The sequence below is a fragment of the Cydia pomonella genome, chromosome 18 (genome assembly GCF_033807575.1).
Source record: "Cydia pomonella isolate Wapato2018A chromosome 18, ilCydPomo1, whole genome shotgun sequence".
Classification (NCBI taxonomy): Eukaryota; Metazoa; Arthropoda; class Insecta; order Lepidoptera; family Tortricidae; genus Cydia; species Cydia pomonella.
The window spans coordinates 5,523,993-5,541,354 of NC_084720.1; the positions used below are offsets into that span (position 1 = coordinate 5,523,993).

Sequence of the window (17,362 nt, forward strand, 5' to 3'; positions counted from 1 at the left end):
TGAAAAATTACTTTAATCTCTCGGCGATATGAATGAGAATTGGAAGGGGATGAAATAATATTTCAACTCTTGAATAATTTTATGTCAAAAGTTTGACTCCACTTTTGCTATTAGATTAATAAAAACAGCCCAATTTTAAGGATGACTAACGCTAGAAAGCTGACGCTTTTCTGTTGTTCAAAGTTTATCCAACAACAAAAAAGTATAATAATTTGCGAAATATAAATTTTTTTCGTAATTTCCAGGTGTCACAAACAAGATTTTCAAAAATGTATTTCTCAAAAACTACACATATTAGAAACGCGGGAGTTTTAGTCTCGCATTTGTAATGATCTAAACTACAAAACTACAGTAATTTGGAAACGATGTCACTTTTTTGGCTTCTATAAAACACTGTGAGGCGTTAGAGTGCATGTTCAGATATTTTTGAGCACCTTAGCCGCTCAGATATATCTGATGGCGACAGTACGTAAAGTTCCGAAAAACTCATTGGTACGAGCCGGGATTTGAACCCGCGACCTCCGGATTGCAAGTCGTACGCTCTTACCGTTAGGCCACCAGCGCTTTTTTTTACCTTATTTGTAGTAAGGCGAAAAATGCAAACATCTTTGAGGTCGACTGTACATGTACAACATAAGCTGATTTTATTTCTTCTAACTGAATATTTAACGATGTCTACTAGGTAAAACATAATTATTTTGAGATGAAATATTATCGGAAAACGATAAATAAGCAAACACATTTTTATAGGTACTCACAAATTGCTATTATTTGTAGTATGTACCTACATTTATTTGTCAAAGTCTATTTATAAATAATAAATAAATATTATGAGACATTATTGCACAAATTGACTAAATCCCACAGTAAGCTCAATAAGGCTCGTGTTGCGGGTACTTAGACAACGATATATATATATAATATATTCATATTTATAAATACTTAAATACATAGAAAACATCCATGACTCAGGAACAAATACCCATGCTCATCATACGAATAAATGCCCTTACCAGGATTTGAACCCGGGACCATCGGCTTCATAGGCGGGGTCACTACCCACTAGGCCAGACAGGTCGTCAACATTATCGTTAAATTTATATTGTGGGAAAAAGTAGGTAATTTAATCCTACTAATTTAAGTCCTGTCTTTGTTTGTAATATGAGTTTTTCTTTAGTAGTGCACAATAAAGAATTTTATTATTATTAATTTGTAAGCTACACATAATTCAGCGAGGGAATGTAGCTAGCCTTATGGGCACCCTTTCATAGGGAACGGACCTGGGGGACTTTTCATATGTAGGTTTATTTTTACTTTATTTTGTCAGATTTAGGTTATTTAGTTAATATTTATAGCTTTATTAAAGACAAATATTTAGAGAATTTATTGAATTATTATGATATAGGAAAATTAATATCTAGAGCCACTTTCACCGTCCCTCTAACCGGTTAAACCGTAAACCCAGTGTCAAATTGTACTAGTAACTATGGTAACTCCAGGTTTAACCGGTTAAACCCGGGTTAGTGATTGGTGCAAGTGACCCGAAGTTATTATATATATATAGTTGTTACGGACAGCATGGACCCCTGCCGAGACGAATGCTCGGACGGTACAGACCCGGGCCGGAAAGAATTGCCTAACGCGTAAAACTAAATAAAATAGCTATAGGGTGCCTAGCTATAGGATAGAAATAAGTTAACACAAGCACACTTTGTATGATTGACTAGAAACAGGATAAAATTGTAGTCGCTATGAAAATAGCGTTTTGTGTCAGCTTGTTACGTGACGTCATCACCGCGGGTGAGCGGCCGGTGCGATCGCTGCGGAAGCCGGAAGCGTACTGAGTGGCGCGGACTTCGGTGCGCGGTATTTATATGTTCGGGCCGAGGCGACCCAATTTCACCTGATTTCTCCCAAGTTAGGCTTTCCCCAGGGATCGTAGTGACCTGTATAGATAGAAAATAGGGTTAGCTATCCGTAGACACAAGCATTGTAAGCATTGGGCCTAGAATTATCGAGATATTAAGACTTAAAGTTATTTTTGTATGGAGTTGAACTATCGATAGAGATAATTCTTATATTTATGAATATTTTCAGCTGAAACTAGTATAATAGGGTAGATCTTCGTAAATGCTTTCTAAAAAGGTACGGTTCATCACTGAAAACCTCAGGTAAACCCGAAAAGGTGGTTAAATACGGGGAAAGTTCTACGCCCAATGCGAGAAAGAGATAGCACAAGAAAGAGAAGTCCACGTAACGAGGCCGTTCTCGAATTATCTGGAGTTACTTTCGAGACCTCGTATTCGCCCTATATAAGCAGGCGAGATACGGCCTGCGGACAGTGAGTTAGTACAGTCAGTTCAGTTCAGTTCAAGCGATCGGAAAACAAAAAGGAAAAGTGAGGAAAAAGTGAAAGTGCCCTAAAGTTGTGATCAGTATTAGTGGTAATAGTGGTTTTAGTGCTAGTTACGTGGACCGCTTAGTTATTTTACCTTAGTAAGTACTAGAATAACGTTATAGTGAAAGTGCCTATAGTGTTAGTGTTTAGTGCTTAAGTTTGGTGCCTAAGGTCTAGACTAAGTGTGTGCTAGTGCTAAATAAATAGGAATCTAATTAAGTGGTGTTTGTTTGACGCTCCAACTACGTCCCACCGTGGGAGGAATTGGATTTCCGAACCAGCAGGCTCCGTAAATAAATATTAAACTGAGTTATCGCTGAGAGCTGACTCCAGGGTGTCCTCTGGCGGTTACAGTTTTGGTCCTTCGAGCCGGATCCTGAAATTCAGTGGGACCTAGTAACTTTCAGTGAGTACAGTGAGTGTCTAATTAGATTCTTATTGGACTAATACTGAACAGTGGGAACTGTGTTGTGTGAATATTGTGTGTGACTGACGAACCGTGCAGTGAACTGTGTTGTGAAGTGTTAATAATGTCGGGAAGTAACTCGAAAATGGGAGTTACAACAAGATCGCAGTCGGACCGCACCAGGAACGAGCGGGAACGTACGACCTCCACGGATACCACGGGTCGCGTATCAGAGGTCGCGGAGCGGGCAACGGACACGTCGGGAGGACCTAGCCAGCGCACCGGGAGGCCGTTAACGACGGCTACCGGAAGGGAGTCGACGGCTAGCCCTCCATCTAGGGGGGAACACCGCGAGGACGTCGAGGGCACCGGGTCAAAGGCCATCGACGAGGAAGCAGAGGCGGGTTCCAAATCTTCGCCGCCGGTACTAGGGAAGGCTAAGGCCGAGGTACCACTGACAAAGGCCGTGAAGATAACTGTCCACAAGGGGCCTCCGCGTTCACCGTCTGTGATCGAGCGGTTTAATCAACGGCGGATTGAGCGACGCCGCGCCGAGCGCGAACAGTTGAGCGCGCAGTCAAGGAGAATGTCGCCCATTTCCGAGGGGGAGAGTAGGGCGGCGGAGGAGAGGCAAGAACCTCCGCGCACCACACCCCTACCTCCAGCACCCTCGCCTAAGAAAAACGCACGGAATGAAGGGTCGTCGGTCAAATCTGCATCATCAAGGGGTTCACACATCAGCAGTCTATGTTCAAGCAAAATAAAAGAGCTTCAATATATAAAAGAAAAAAAGAAACTGGAACTGAAGCTCAGGGAGCTCGCTCTGGAACGCGAGATGCTTGACATAGAATATAAGCACCGTCTTAACGTCGTGGTTAACGAATATGGGTCACTTTCGGACACCTCCGTGGCATCATCACGCGGGAGTAGCCCCAAGCGACGAGTACGAGCCGAACCCGAGAGCCGAGTCAGCGAGTTGCTTAATGACATTGGAGAGATCGTCGAGACGCCGCATCGCCCCCACGACGACCCGCCTCGCGTTCGCGTAGAGACGCTACCCGTGCCGACACGGGCCGAGCGCGCCCGATCGCCGCCGCGCGGGCCGCGAGCTGAGTACCGATCGCCGCCGCGCCAGCCACGGAAAGGGGATAGATCGCCGCCGCGCAGACCGCGCAATGAATATCGGGCGCCGTCACCGGTAGAGCCGCCGCGACGATCACAATACGAGTACCGTGCGCCGTCGCCCTTAGAGCCAGAAATGGGGCCGTCGCGACCACGCAACGAGTACATGGAGTCACGAACTGAACCACAAAGGGATTACTTCGCGTCAACGCCGTTCACTCCTCATACTAAACTAAGGTCGTCGGTAGAGCCGCCGCCGAGTGACGCGGCTACTGCATTTAATAGGCTCGCCGACCAATTAAGGGACGCCGTACGCACAACGCCGCCAAAACAATGCTACGAGCTGCCACCTTTCTCGGGCAACCCGAACGAGTGGTTATTATTTTATAATGCCTACAGCGAGTCAACTCGACGCTACAATTTTAGTGCATTCGAAAACATGGCAAGGCTTCGAAATTGTTTACGTGGGGATGCACGCCAATGCGTGCAACATCTATTATCAACGTCGACACAGCCAGATTTAATAATGAAATTGTTGAAAAAGAACTTTGGAAGGATTGACCTTTTAGTCGATAAAGCGCTAGAAGAGCTTAAACGTCTGCCGCCTGTGGGTCCTAGCGCCATAGATTTAAATAACTTTGCTACAAAAGTCGTCAATATAGTAAGCACCTTGTGTGAACTGGATAGTAAAAATTACAGTAGCAATCCTTTGTTGGTAAGAGAAATAACCGATCGTCTGAGTCCCCACTTACGAAGCAGATGGTGTGCATATGCCCGAGAAAATATAAAGAATGGTAAATGTGAGCTTATGCTCATGGCGGATTTTCTCATCGAGGAAAGCGACGCCGAGTTAGAGTTCTCACACGCTCGGCTACCTACAAGCAATATGAAGAGGAGGGAAACGGCAGCGAAGGAAGCCGCCCGCCCATCAACGACGAGCCAACGAGTCCAGGGAAGTAGACGTCCACAGCAGGCGCAGTACCACGCCGAGCAGGCATATACGACGGGTAACGCCGAGGCGCGGCGTGTACCCTGCCTATGTTGCGGCGGTGGCCACAGAACCCCGGAGTGCAAGCGGATCTTGGCCATGGACATAGGAGCTAGATGGGACTGGGCCAGGAGTAACACAATATGCTTCAGATGCCTAAACAGCAAGCATAGAAAGACGAAGTGCCATGACAAACCTTGTGGAATCGACGGATGCACTTTTAGGCATCATAAGTTGCTGCACGAGGGAAAGGCGCAGGAAGCGACGCGTGAACGCCGGCCGCCAGTGTCCCGCGCGGCCGCGCCCTCTTCGCAGCCCACCGCCAGCCTAGGGTCCGGACATACGCCGGCGGTTATAGCACAAGAGCCGGACACTGTTACGAACACTACGGAGTATGTGAATAACACAACCACGGTGTTCCTCAAAATGGTTCCCGTCACCGTAGAGGGTCCTAAGGGGAAGGTGGACACCTACGCTATGTTGGACGACGGGTGCACTATAAGCCTGATTCAGACAGACGTAGCGGACACCGTAGGAGCTACGGGACCTGCCACGCCGCTATGTCTCGCAGGCGTAAGCAATATGGAAGCGGAGCCTGAAATAAGCAGACAGGTGAAGGTGCGCGTACGCGGAAAGGGCTTGGAAACCGCATACGATCTCGTCTTCACGACGGTACGACGTATAGGCCTACGTACGCAACGGATGAGTAAGAAAATCATGGAGCTGGAGCACTTCAAAAATATACCAACTGCGTGCTATGAAGAGGCTATACCTAAACTGCTTATCGGCATCGACCAATGGCCTGTGCTACTACCACAGGAAGCAATCGTCAGGGGTCTGGACGAGCCAGCGGCAGTGCTAACTGGGCTTGGCTGGGTGATCTTCGGGGGAAAACCACGGCTGGTTATTCCCAAGGAGGGCGAGGAACACCTGATGCTGCAATGCCGCGAGAGGGATGAGAACCTAGACTCCATGCTACGAGATTATTTCAACATAGATTCGCTGGGAATAAAAAACGTTACAAAGGTGGATCCGCAAGTCCAAAGGGCCATGGATATTTTGGACAGAACAATAAAGAAAATTAACGACAATGGACCACGCTATGAAGTAGGTCAGCTATGGCGGGACGACGAACCACGAATGCCATCAACCATACAAACTGCAATGTGTCGGTTAAGGAGTATCGAGAGAAAGATGGATCGGGATCCGGCATTCGCTGAGAGTTACAAGGAACAAATTGATAATTTATTAAAGAAAAAGTACGCCGAGCCACTGCAGGAGCCGCCAGATAGCAAGATAGCGTGGGTATTGCCGCATTTTGCGGTAACTAATCCGAACAAACCGGGCAAGATAAGGCTAGTCTTCGACGCTGCGTGTCGCGTTCAAGGGAAATGCCTAAACGATTTTCTTTTGGAAGGACCGGATCTATTACAGTCAATTATAGGGATTCTCTTTCGGTTCCGCGAAGGGCAATTTGCAGTTGTGGCGGATCTACAGGAAATGTTCCTCCAAGTAAAAATAAGGGCCGAGGATCAACCGTCACAAATGTTCATTTGGAGAGGGGACCGCCGGACAGGGAATCCGCAATTTTACAAAATGACGAGCATGCTTTTTGGTGCAGCAAGCTCACCATTCCTGGCCCATAGCGTCAGAAATAGAAACGCTATGGACAACGCTGATGAGTTCCCGGATGCTGTGGAAGACATCACACGTAATCATTACATGGACGATTACGTAGCCAGCTACCCGGATGAGAAGGAACTCTTACATCGTGCTACGCAAGTCGCGTCGTCTCACGCCAAGGGAGGGTTCCAGTTACGAGGGTGGACTTCAAACAGTGTGAAGCTACTCCAGCAGATCCCGACGGAGTTACACGCAAGTACACCGGCACAGCTCGGCAAAGGCAAGGAAAATAAGATCCTTGGGATGTACTGGAACCCTGAAACCGACCAGTTGGGTTTCAACACAACAATGATAAGGGTACCGGCCGAAGTGAAGGAAATGATACAGACGCCTACGAAGAGGCAAATGTTATCGGCCGTGATGTCAGTATATGACCCGCTGGGGCTGTTAAGCCACTATACTATAACAGCAAAAGTTCAGCTGCAAAATCTGTGGGCCAAGAAGCTGGACTGGGACTCTCCACTGCCAGAAGAGGATAAGCGTGACTTTGAGGCCTGGCTGCGAGCTCTGGATAGCGTCGCGAAGCTCAGGATACCAAGATGCTATCTTTCAACGGGGGCAGTGGCGAGAAGGGAACTACACGTGTTCGTGGACGCCAGCACCAAAGCATACGCATGCGTGGCGTACTGGCGAGTAGCCTCAAATGGCGGGGAGGCCCAAGTGAGCCTAATCGCGGCAAAAAGTAAGGTTGGGCCAACGAGGCAACTCAGCATACCACGCATGGAACTTCAGTCGGCGCTCATCGGGTCAAGGCTACAGCAGACCATCCGAGAGGAGCATCGTCTGACACCAGATCAGGTCATCATGTGGACAGACTCGAGGACGGTGCTACACTGGGTCCGCAACGACGCGAAACGATATAGCGCCTATGTAGCCAACCGCTTAGGTGAAATAGCGGAACTGACAATACCAAAACAATGGCGCTGGGTTCCCACAAAAGAAAATCCGGCGGATGAAGCTACCCGCCCGGATAAAGATCGACAAGTGATCTTCGAAAGCCGATGGTACCAAGGACCAGACTTTCTTAAGCGCCCTGAGGAAGAATGGCCACAGGAAAACGTCAAGGCAAATATTGAAGAAGACCTTCCCGAGTATGAGGAGGTTGCCTGTGCTGCTCAGGAGGAGCCAAAAGTCAACAGGGAGCCGATTCCAGACATCGAGCGATTCTCGAACTATAATCGTTTGGTGAACGCAACGGCACGAGTCTTTCAATTTCTCGATTGTCTCAGGAACCGACAACGACAACCACTGCAGGTCATACATAGGAAGAAGGCGGAGCATCTACTTTTCCAATATGCTCAACGCACAAGCTTCCCTGAGGAGTATCGGAATCTGTCTAAGGGCGAACCAGTCAGCCACAAAAGTCGACTGCATGAATTGGACCCAGTATTAGGCCCAGACGGACTGATACGTATGCGAGGACGGCTCAACGCAGCGCCAGTACTAGGGTTAGAGAAGCAGCCAATCATATTGGACGGGAGGCATCAAATAATTAGATTATTAATTGAACGCGCGCATAAGGAAGCTGGACATGCAAATAATGAACGAGTTGTGAATGATCTACGACAGCTCTACTGGATCATTCACCTACGGCCAACGGTGCGCATGGTGGCTGGCAAGTGCCGCCTATGCGTGTTAAGGAGAGCGCAACCAAAGGTGCCAGCAATGGGAGACTTACCGCTGGCTAGAATCCAGCCGTACAAGAGGCCATTCACAAACACGGCAGTGGATTTATTTGGACCATTAACAGTGACCATCGGACGAAGGCATGAAAAAAGATGGGTTGCATTGTTTACATGTTTAACGACGCGAGCCATACATCTGGAGATCGTCCATAGTCTCTCAACGGACTCGGCGATAATGGCTCTCAGGCGACTAGCGGCACGACGAGGATGGCCCGCAGTCATTTACAGCGACAATGCAACGAACTTCAGGGGAGCGGACGTCGAACTACGCAACGCCTACAAGGAGTGGTTACCAGCACTTCGAGAGTTCGGCGTACAACACAACGTCACATGGAAGTTTATTCCACCCGGTGCACCCAACCAAGGCGGAGCTTGGGAAAGATTAGTACGCTCCGTAAAGAACGCCCTAACAGCAACATTACACACAAAGGCACCCAAAGAAGAATTGTTGCTGACCATATTGGCAGAGGCAGAAAATACTGTCAACGCACGGCCACTGACCCATGTTTCAGTGGACCCGAGGGATGAGGAAGCGTTGACACCGGCTCATTTTCTCCTGGGAGGTTCAACGGGAGCTCCATCGACCGGACCGTGCGAGGAAGCGGACCGCAGGACTTGGCGGGCCAGCCAAGCTTTGGCCGACCACTTCTGGCGAAGATGGATACGGGAGTACCTGCCAACACTCGCACCACGACAATCATCAAATAACAGGGTCAGGCCAATCCAGAAGGGCGACTATGTAATAATAGTGGACGGAAATCTGCCGCGCAATGTGTGGCCACGCGGCATCGTCACCCAGGTGTACCCAGGACCGGATGGTGGAATACGATCGGCTGACGTGCAAACCCGAGGAGGCGTGTTCCGGAGGCCCGTCACAAAGTTGGCTGTCCTACCGTTGCAACAGGAGCAGTCGCAGGAGCGTCAGCGGGGGCAGACTGTTACGGACAGCATGGACCCCTGCCGAGACGAATGCTCGGACGGTACAGACCCGGGCCGGAAAGAATTGCCTAACGCGTAAAACTAAATAAAATAGCTATAGGGTGCCTAGCTATAGGATAGAAATAAGTTAACACAAGCACACTTTGTATGATTGACTAGAAACAGGATAAAATTGTAGTCGCTATGAAAATAGCGTTTTGTGTCAGCTTGTTACGTGACGTCATCACCGCGGGTGAGCGGCCGGTGCGATCGCTGCGGAAGCCGGAAGCGTACTGAGTGGCGCGGACTTCGGTGCGCGGTATTTATATGTTCGGGCCGAGGCGACCCAATTTCACCTGATTTCTCCCAAGTTAGGCTTTCCCCAGGGATCGTAGTGACCTGTATAGATAGAAAATAGGGTTAGCTATCCGTAGACACAAGCATTGTAAGCATTGGGCCTAGAATTATCGAGATATTAAGACTTAAAGTTATTTTTGTATGGAGTTGAACTATCGATAGAGATAATTCTTATATTTATGAATATTTTCAGCTGAAACTAGTATAATAGGGTAGATCTTCGTAAATGCTTTCTAAAAAGGTACGGTTCATCACTGAAAACCTCAGGTAAACCCGAAAAGGTGGTTAAATACGGGGAAAGTTCTACGCCCAATGCGAGAAAGAGATAGCACAAGAAAGAGAAGTCCACGTAACGAGGCCGTTCTCGAATTATCTGGAGTTACTTTCGAGACCTCGTATTCGCCCTATATAAGCAGGCGAGATACGGCCTGCGGACAGTGAGTTAGTACAGTCAGTTCAGTTCAGTTCAAGCGATCGGAAAACAAAAAGGAAAAGTGAGGAAAAAGTGAAAGTGCCCTAAAGTTGTGATCAGTATTAGTGGTAATAGTGGTTTTAGTGCTAGTTACGTGGACCGCTTAGTTATTTTACCTTAGTAAGTACTAGAATAACGTTATAGTGAAAGTGCCTATAGTGTTAGTGTTTAGTGCTTAAGTTTGGTGCCTAAGGTCTAGACTAAGTGTGTGCTAGTGCTAAATAAATAGGAATCTAATTAAGTGGTGTTTGTTTGACGCTCCAACTACGTCCCACCGTGGGAGGAATTGGATTTCCGAACCAGCAGGCTCCGTAAATAAATATTAAACTGAGTTATCGCTGAGAGCTGACTCCAGGGTGTCCTCTGGCGGTTACAATAGTTATATATAAAGTTTATTTAATTTTGTGTAAGTACTGAAGTAGTAAAATTTCAAGTCATTAGTACGTAGCTGTCTCGTTATCTTCAGTATCGGCTATTGTATGTAACAGATTTTTTTGTAGTGGGCCTTAATTCCCATCGGGCCTTATTGACCTCCAGTCCCTTATGGGGTTGGTATCAAAACCACTGGATCTCAAAATGAGCGATTCGCAAGAGGAAGGGATCGCAAAACGCCCACAATTGCAAAGCCTATATCTCAAAATAACATGATAGCAAAACGACTACCTTGCAAAAGGTTTTCGTCTCAAAATGGTTGAGTACCTATCAAAACTACTAGTTCGCAAAACGACCACCTCATGGAACGTCTACATCTTTAAATGCTTTCGTAGTTAAACGACTTGACCCTGCAATATTTCGTTTATGTATATAGTTTGTTATATAATTTATTCTTCAATAAAATGTAAGGAATCTAATGGTACAGTCACGTCTGAAAATATCTATACGGACAAACTGCCAAAAATATGCATACACTATCTTAATATATGGGAAATAAGGTCGTGTATACATATTTTTGGCACTTTATCCGTATCGGTATTTTCAGACGTGACTGCACCATTTTCTTTTTAAAAGCTTTTATTTAACTTGCAATGTATGTATGTCTGTTCGGGTGGAATCTTGCAACTCAATTTTGAAGCAGATATCTTCAGCCGATTGAGCTGAAATTTTGTATAGGTACACGTTTAGTTTGGATGACAATGCATGATAAATTATGTGACGTCATTCTAAATCCAACATGGCGGACCATTCAAGATGGCGGAATAGTTATTTTTAATGCACTTCTACAATATGGGTATCAAATGAAAGGGATTATTGACAGTAACTCGAAAAAATATGTGACGTTATTCTAAATTCAATATGGCGGAACATCCAAGATGGCGGAATAGTTATTTTTAATGCACTTCTACAATATGGGTATCAAATGAAAGGGATTGTTGAGAGTAACTCAAAATAACTAAAAAGTAAAAAATAAAATAATAGTAAAAACAATTTTTTTTTAAAGCTTTTATTTAAATGCTCTTAAAAGAAGAAAATAAAATTGTCCTTTAAAATTTTAATCATCAACTTATAACCTCATTATACACAATTTATATGTTCATAAAAGCTTGTCGCGAGGTTTAAGTACCTATAAGTATTAAATTAAATTAAAATGTTTGAAAATTTTTAACTTAGCAGATCAAGTTACTTAATTAACGATATACTAGTTTGTTTATACAATTAAATCACGCGACAAGCTTTTATGAACATATAAATTGTGTATAATGAGGTTATAAGTTGATGATTAAAATTTTAAAGGAAAAATTTATTTTCTTCTTTTTAGAGCATTTAAATAAAAGCTTTTTTTTTTAAATTGTTTTTACTTTTATTTTACTTTTTGAAACGAAAAAAAATTGTAGAATTTGGAGCCTTGTATTTTTTATAATATCAATGTCTTTTTAAATTCCACTTTTTTATAATCGATAGCTCATTTTCTATCCATTTAGCTAAATTTTGTTATAAAATTCAACATGTGTCAAGTACCCAATTATAGGTATAAGTTAGGTATTAGGAGTACTCGGTTAAACAATAAATTTGCTAATAACATTCATTGAAAAGTTTAAAATCCAATATTGAATGAACCGTAAATACAAATTGAGTGTCATTACATTGTTACATTGTATTTCCAAAAACAATCAAAAAGTTTCGAGATACCAATTTGACTTGGGCACTTTAAGTTTGAATGGCCCCGTTGCTTTGTGTTTGTTGTTAATTTCTGTTTACGAGTACCTCGCTTTGAGTTCTAAAATCAGCCAAATATGCCTTTGAAAAATATGTAAGGTAAGGTTGGGTAAGACGAACATAGTTTATTTTGCTCGGGGCATAATAGTATTTTATGCAACAGTTGTATAAGAAGGGTCAAAAAAGGCGAGTGGCGTGAGTTACAATGTGAGCCGGAGCCGAAGGCGTAGGCGAACATTGTAAAGGAATACGCCACCTGAATTTTTTGACCTACTTATACAACGTTGCATACAATATTTTTCCTACGAGTCAACAAAAATAAATCTTAATTTAGGTAAACAAATTACAGCAAAAGTATATAGCCAAGACGCGCGAGCATACCTTGTTACGCGCCCGGCCCGCCCCGGGCCGCGGCCGGCCGGTCGGCGACACCTCCTCGTAACTCATGAGGCCCTGGTACCTACTTGCTACTTGCTAAATTAATTTTTTGGACAGTTTTTTCTCAATTTTGGCCACCGTAGCCTACGGAGACTAACAAGCAACGCTAAGCGGTCTTCGTAGTCTATGGGTGTTGCTATATTACGGGTGTCACATGCGTGTTTCTGACTTATGAAGTAATTATTTTTACTATGCAACCAAATGAATATTTTGTAAGTTGGCATCAATGCACTTAGTTTAAAACTGTATTCGTTTTGGTTTTGTTAGGTTGGTAGCCATTAATCGCAGTAACATTATAGCTTATAAAAGCACAAGAGCTTTTATGAGGAATAGACAATATAGACTTTTCTTGAAATCTTTTATGTATGTTCTTATATTCGTGTAAATGAATGCATAAATGACAGATAACAGTAGATGAGTAGGAAAAAGTGTTATCGTCGTCGTTATCATTGCGTTCATGTATGGAGGTTTTACATACATAAAACCAAAGAATATAATACTCACTAGGAGAAGAACGCTAACTCCATACAAAAAAATGCCCCTTTCAAAAGTTCGTTTATACTAGTGGCGCTCTCTTTGTATCTCAGTACTAAAATTGACAACCGGTTTAGCCTGGCGGGTGTTGGTAGGTAGTGATCCAGTTCTAGCTAGTGGTTCTGGGTTCGAATCCCGGCGACGGAATTTCTTTTTGTGTTTTTTCATTTTTTGTTTTTGTTGGGGTGAGGTTTTTAAATTAGTATTTATCAAATAAAAAAATATTATGTCACATATTAATCAAAATCACAGGCATCTTTTGTCCTAAGAGATAATGATATCTATATTTTAAAGTTTTTTCAATATAAAAGGTAACAATACAGTTATTATTAAGTTATAAATATTTTTATTCCTATATATTATGATCAAAAGAGCTTAATTCGTTCGAAAAACATACAATAGGCAGGAAAAAAGTCATTTTCTATACAAATTTATGTATCGGACGGGGCTTGTTGAACTAACTGTGACACTTCCATATAATATCTACATACCTATATGAATTTTATTCAATTAAACCACAGGTCGGTAATTTCGGTTCATTATTGATGTGGGTACCAAATAGTTAACCTATCCTGTGCGTGTGATTATCTTTTGATTTTTTTAAGGCGTTATTTATGTTTAGGTCATCTATTTTTAGCGCATGTTTTAATTCCCAGATCACCTTCATAACAATAAATAGAAGTCATTAAAATCTTCATGATAAAAACAATTTTATATATATACATATACTATTTATTGCATTTAATATAGCTTTTTATATATCTAAAACATGATCTTTGGCACATCTGATTTTACTCCACAATTGCAATTAGTGTAACTTGTAATCATATCACATATATTAGCCCTAAAAACTAAAAATACATGAATATATGACAGACAAAGTTGTTATTACATCTATCCGATTGTCGGACACTTTCTGCTCCACAGCTCAGTGCAGCGGTCTTGTTGATGGTCACCGGGAAACTACAACTAGTCACAATTATGTGGCGGATCCGTGCCTTTTGATTTTGTGCCTTTCCAAGGAAATGATATGACGCCCAAGGATTTTTTGCTCACGTTCACCCTCTAAAACAAAACAGTCACATTTTAAACAATACTATAACCTATGCCCCTAATTACTAACCTTGCTATTAGCAAGGTATTATATAAGCTATTAAATAGCTACCAGAGTTCTAAATTGCCAGCTAAAACAATGTTAGAATTTACTTCTATGATGAATTTAGATTCATTAGATTGTAATTTTGGACGCGATAGGGCGGCCGTGCAACTTAAGAGGGTGGTAAGATTAAATTTATGTATTTGAATTTGGCAATAGTACACTTATTTTATTTATAGATTAAAATATTTCTTACCTTGAAATAATTGTTGTTTCTTAGTTCAGTAAAATGGATTAAACTTTAACCGAGTCTGAGCGGAGATAATGTGCGGTGGATTTTTAATTTTAAAAATTAATCAATAAATCTATTTCAAGAACATAAATCGTTATTTAATCATTTTATATGAAAACTGATAGTTTTGAAAATGAAAATAGTTTTGCGTCAATGACTTTGACAGCATTGACATTGCAGACTTTTGTCTATGTTCTAACCGGCCAGACCCAAGTGCAAGGCTTTATGGAGGGTATATGTGCCTCTGACCTCCATAGATTTTATGAACATAGACAAAGACAAACTGAAATATGTAATAATTTATATAAAATAAAAATAATTTACATATGGTAGTGTGACATAAATCAAAATATTTGATAAAAATGATTTTATTTGTTCCCAAAGTTGAATAGACAAAGTCAGATAGGAGCAATGTTGCTGTAACAAAATATTTTTATATTTATAACTGGTATCTATTTCCAGGAGGTCAGACCACACATGCGCAATTATGAAGCGTCATGTCTTTCTAAGGAAGTCGACAGGCCTTGCATAAAACATTCATTAAACAGTTTTTTATAAACTTTGACATGACAATTTCAAGTGTTGACGTCGGGTTGTCAAAACAAACCAAAAAATTAGCAAAACTGGTATTTGATTTTCTTTAAAATCTCTTACTAGTGGCTTACATTACGATGCCCGAGAGTAATTGAAACACGTGGAAATGCAGCTCAACGCTTTTAAGGCTTTATCGGAAACGCTTCCCAAATTGACGACATCCACACAATGCTCGATTGATAACCGCGGCTCTTCAGCGAGTTCGTGAGAACAGGCCAATCGGCCGGTCAGCCTAAAAGGGCCATGAACGGGATCGTGCCAGTGCAAGTTGAAAAAAGGATTCTCGAGCACTTCAAACGGGTACCAACGTGAAGTACTCGTATTGCTTGGTTCCAGTAACAAAACTGTGCACAAGATTTAAAAAAAATAGAAAACATCCCTTCAAGTTTTTAAAGGTGCAAAAAGGGTCCCCAGGGATTCGTTAATAAGACTCATTACTGAAATTTTATTTACAAAAATAAAAATTAAGATGGGGTTTGTATTTAAGTTTTATTTAGTTGGTAATAAAGTGTTTATCAATGAGACAAGTGCCTTTAATTGGCCGTAGTTATCTTAAGGGTAGTAATACTGGTGTCGCTAACTCTTGAAATAAACGACGCAATTCAATAAACAAAGTATGAAGGGACATTGGCACTTGTCAATTTACTGCGCTGTACATTGCTGGCAATTAAAATTTTGTTAGAAAGTTAATAAAGTCTGAATTTTACTCATAGTTTATTAACTAAATTAAGGTCATGGTTAAGTTAGTGAACTATGTTACTTTACCCAACTTTAAAAAACCCACTTGCCGGTAATAGTCTGTATATTTACTTAGGTACAATTCTATCCACGTAGAATCGTCTCCGAGGAACAACCCTCTGATTGCAAAAATAACAATTTTCGGGATGGCGGATGATTTATTTTCTCTTTATTCGTATTATTAGCGTGTAGCCAGGCCCCCGATTCAGGCTTGGAGGTAGCGATTAGCCTGGCTCTGTCAGCACCAGAAGCGGCATTTATAAGACTATCGAATAGCCTCCTTACCACGACATCGTCCCATAAACGCTGGCGGCAAGGTTTTTCGGGTACAGGTGCATCAGAGTTAAAAGCCTTCCAAGCCGACGAAGCATCGGCGGCATAGGGTATTGTGACCTTGGCACCATCTAACGGTAACATTTTAGTGACAACATCCACAACCCCAGCCGCCGACGCAAGGAAGGCAGGAAGGCTAACGTCTCGTGAGCGCCGTATACCCAATCCGCATTTCTTGATTGGTTTTATTTATTTTTAGATTTAGATTTTAAGTTTTATAGATTACTTAGTTAAATAATTCTGTTTTTTTTCTTGTATTAAAAAAAATTACATATTTTTTTGATGTCCTAAACTTACTACCAATACAATATGTCATCGTATCAAAAATACTCGCTGTATAATCTTATAGTTAGGTGTATATGGCTTTCAACAGAAAAGGGTCCGTTTCTAATGACCCCTCTTAAGGACCCTTTTCTAACAAAAAGGTCCTTATGCATATGAAACATAAGGACCCCTTGATGGAAAGCCTCATATAGTTTCACAAAGTTGAAAGAACACTCGTATAATAATAATTTCCTTTGTTTCAGTGAAGTGCAATAAGCATTAGCGGATCACGAGCGTATTAAGTTAAGCTGTAGTCCCCAGGCGCCCGCGCCTGAAGTAAAGGTAAGGTTACCTTACACTAATACGTTCGTAGTCGGTTCCCTAACATAAGTTTCAACTTTTTTATACAACTAGTATGGGTACTTGGTAACTTAAGTTAGGGCACCGTCCGTACAAGTATGTATTAGAGTAGAGTAGAGAGCGTTTTTTTCGTGGCAAAAAAAAAAAAGAAAACAACAGGTAACATAACATAATATATAAGCCACGAAATGGTCCCGACTCAGCATGGTGCTAGCCTGGCTGTGCTAGCGCTGGTCTCCCGTCGAGGCCATATATATATATATATATATATATATATATATATATATATATATATATATATATATATATATATATATATTATTATTTTATTTATTTAGGTAAATAAACAGTCACTACAAGAAAGGCTTAAATATAAAGTATTTTAAACACTGTTTACAGTATGTGTGACCAACACCGTTCACCACTTATTAATTAGGTACAATTAGTTAGATTATTCGGAGCATTTTTTTTTACAAGTTTTACAACACTGGACCTTAAGGCTCCGGGAGGCATTGACATTGATAAATTCA

The 17,362-nt window shown here is 42.3% G+C and overlaps 1 protein-coding gene across 2 annotated transcripts in view; it reads left to right on the forward strand.

Annotated features, from left to right (window-relative positions):
• LOC133527842 (adipokinetic hormone/corazonin-related peptide receptor variant I) overlaps nucleotides 1–17,362 on the forward strand; it is a 228,414-nt gene that overhangs the window by 59,979 nt on the left and 151,073 nt on the right. For both annotated transcript variants that reach the window (XM_061865033.1, XM_061865034.1), the window contains exon 2: nucleotides 16,736–16,814. The gene's annotated coding sequence lies outside the window, so the exon portion shown is untranslated. The remainder of the gene's footprint in view (nucleotides 1–16,735; nucleotides 16,815–17,362) is intronic.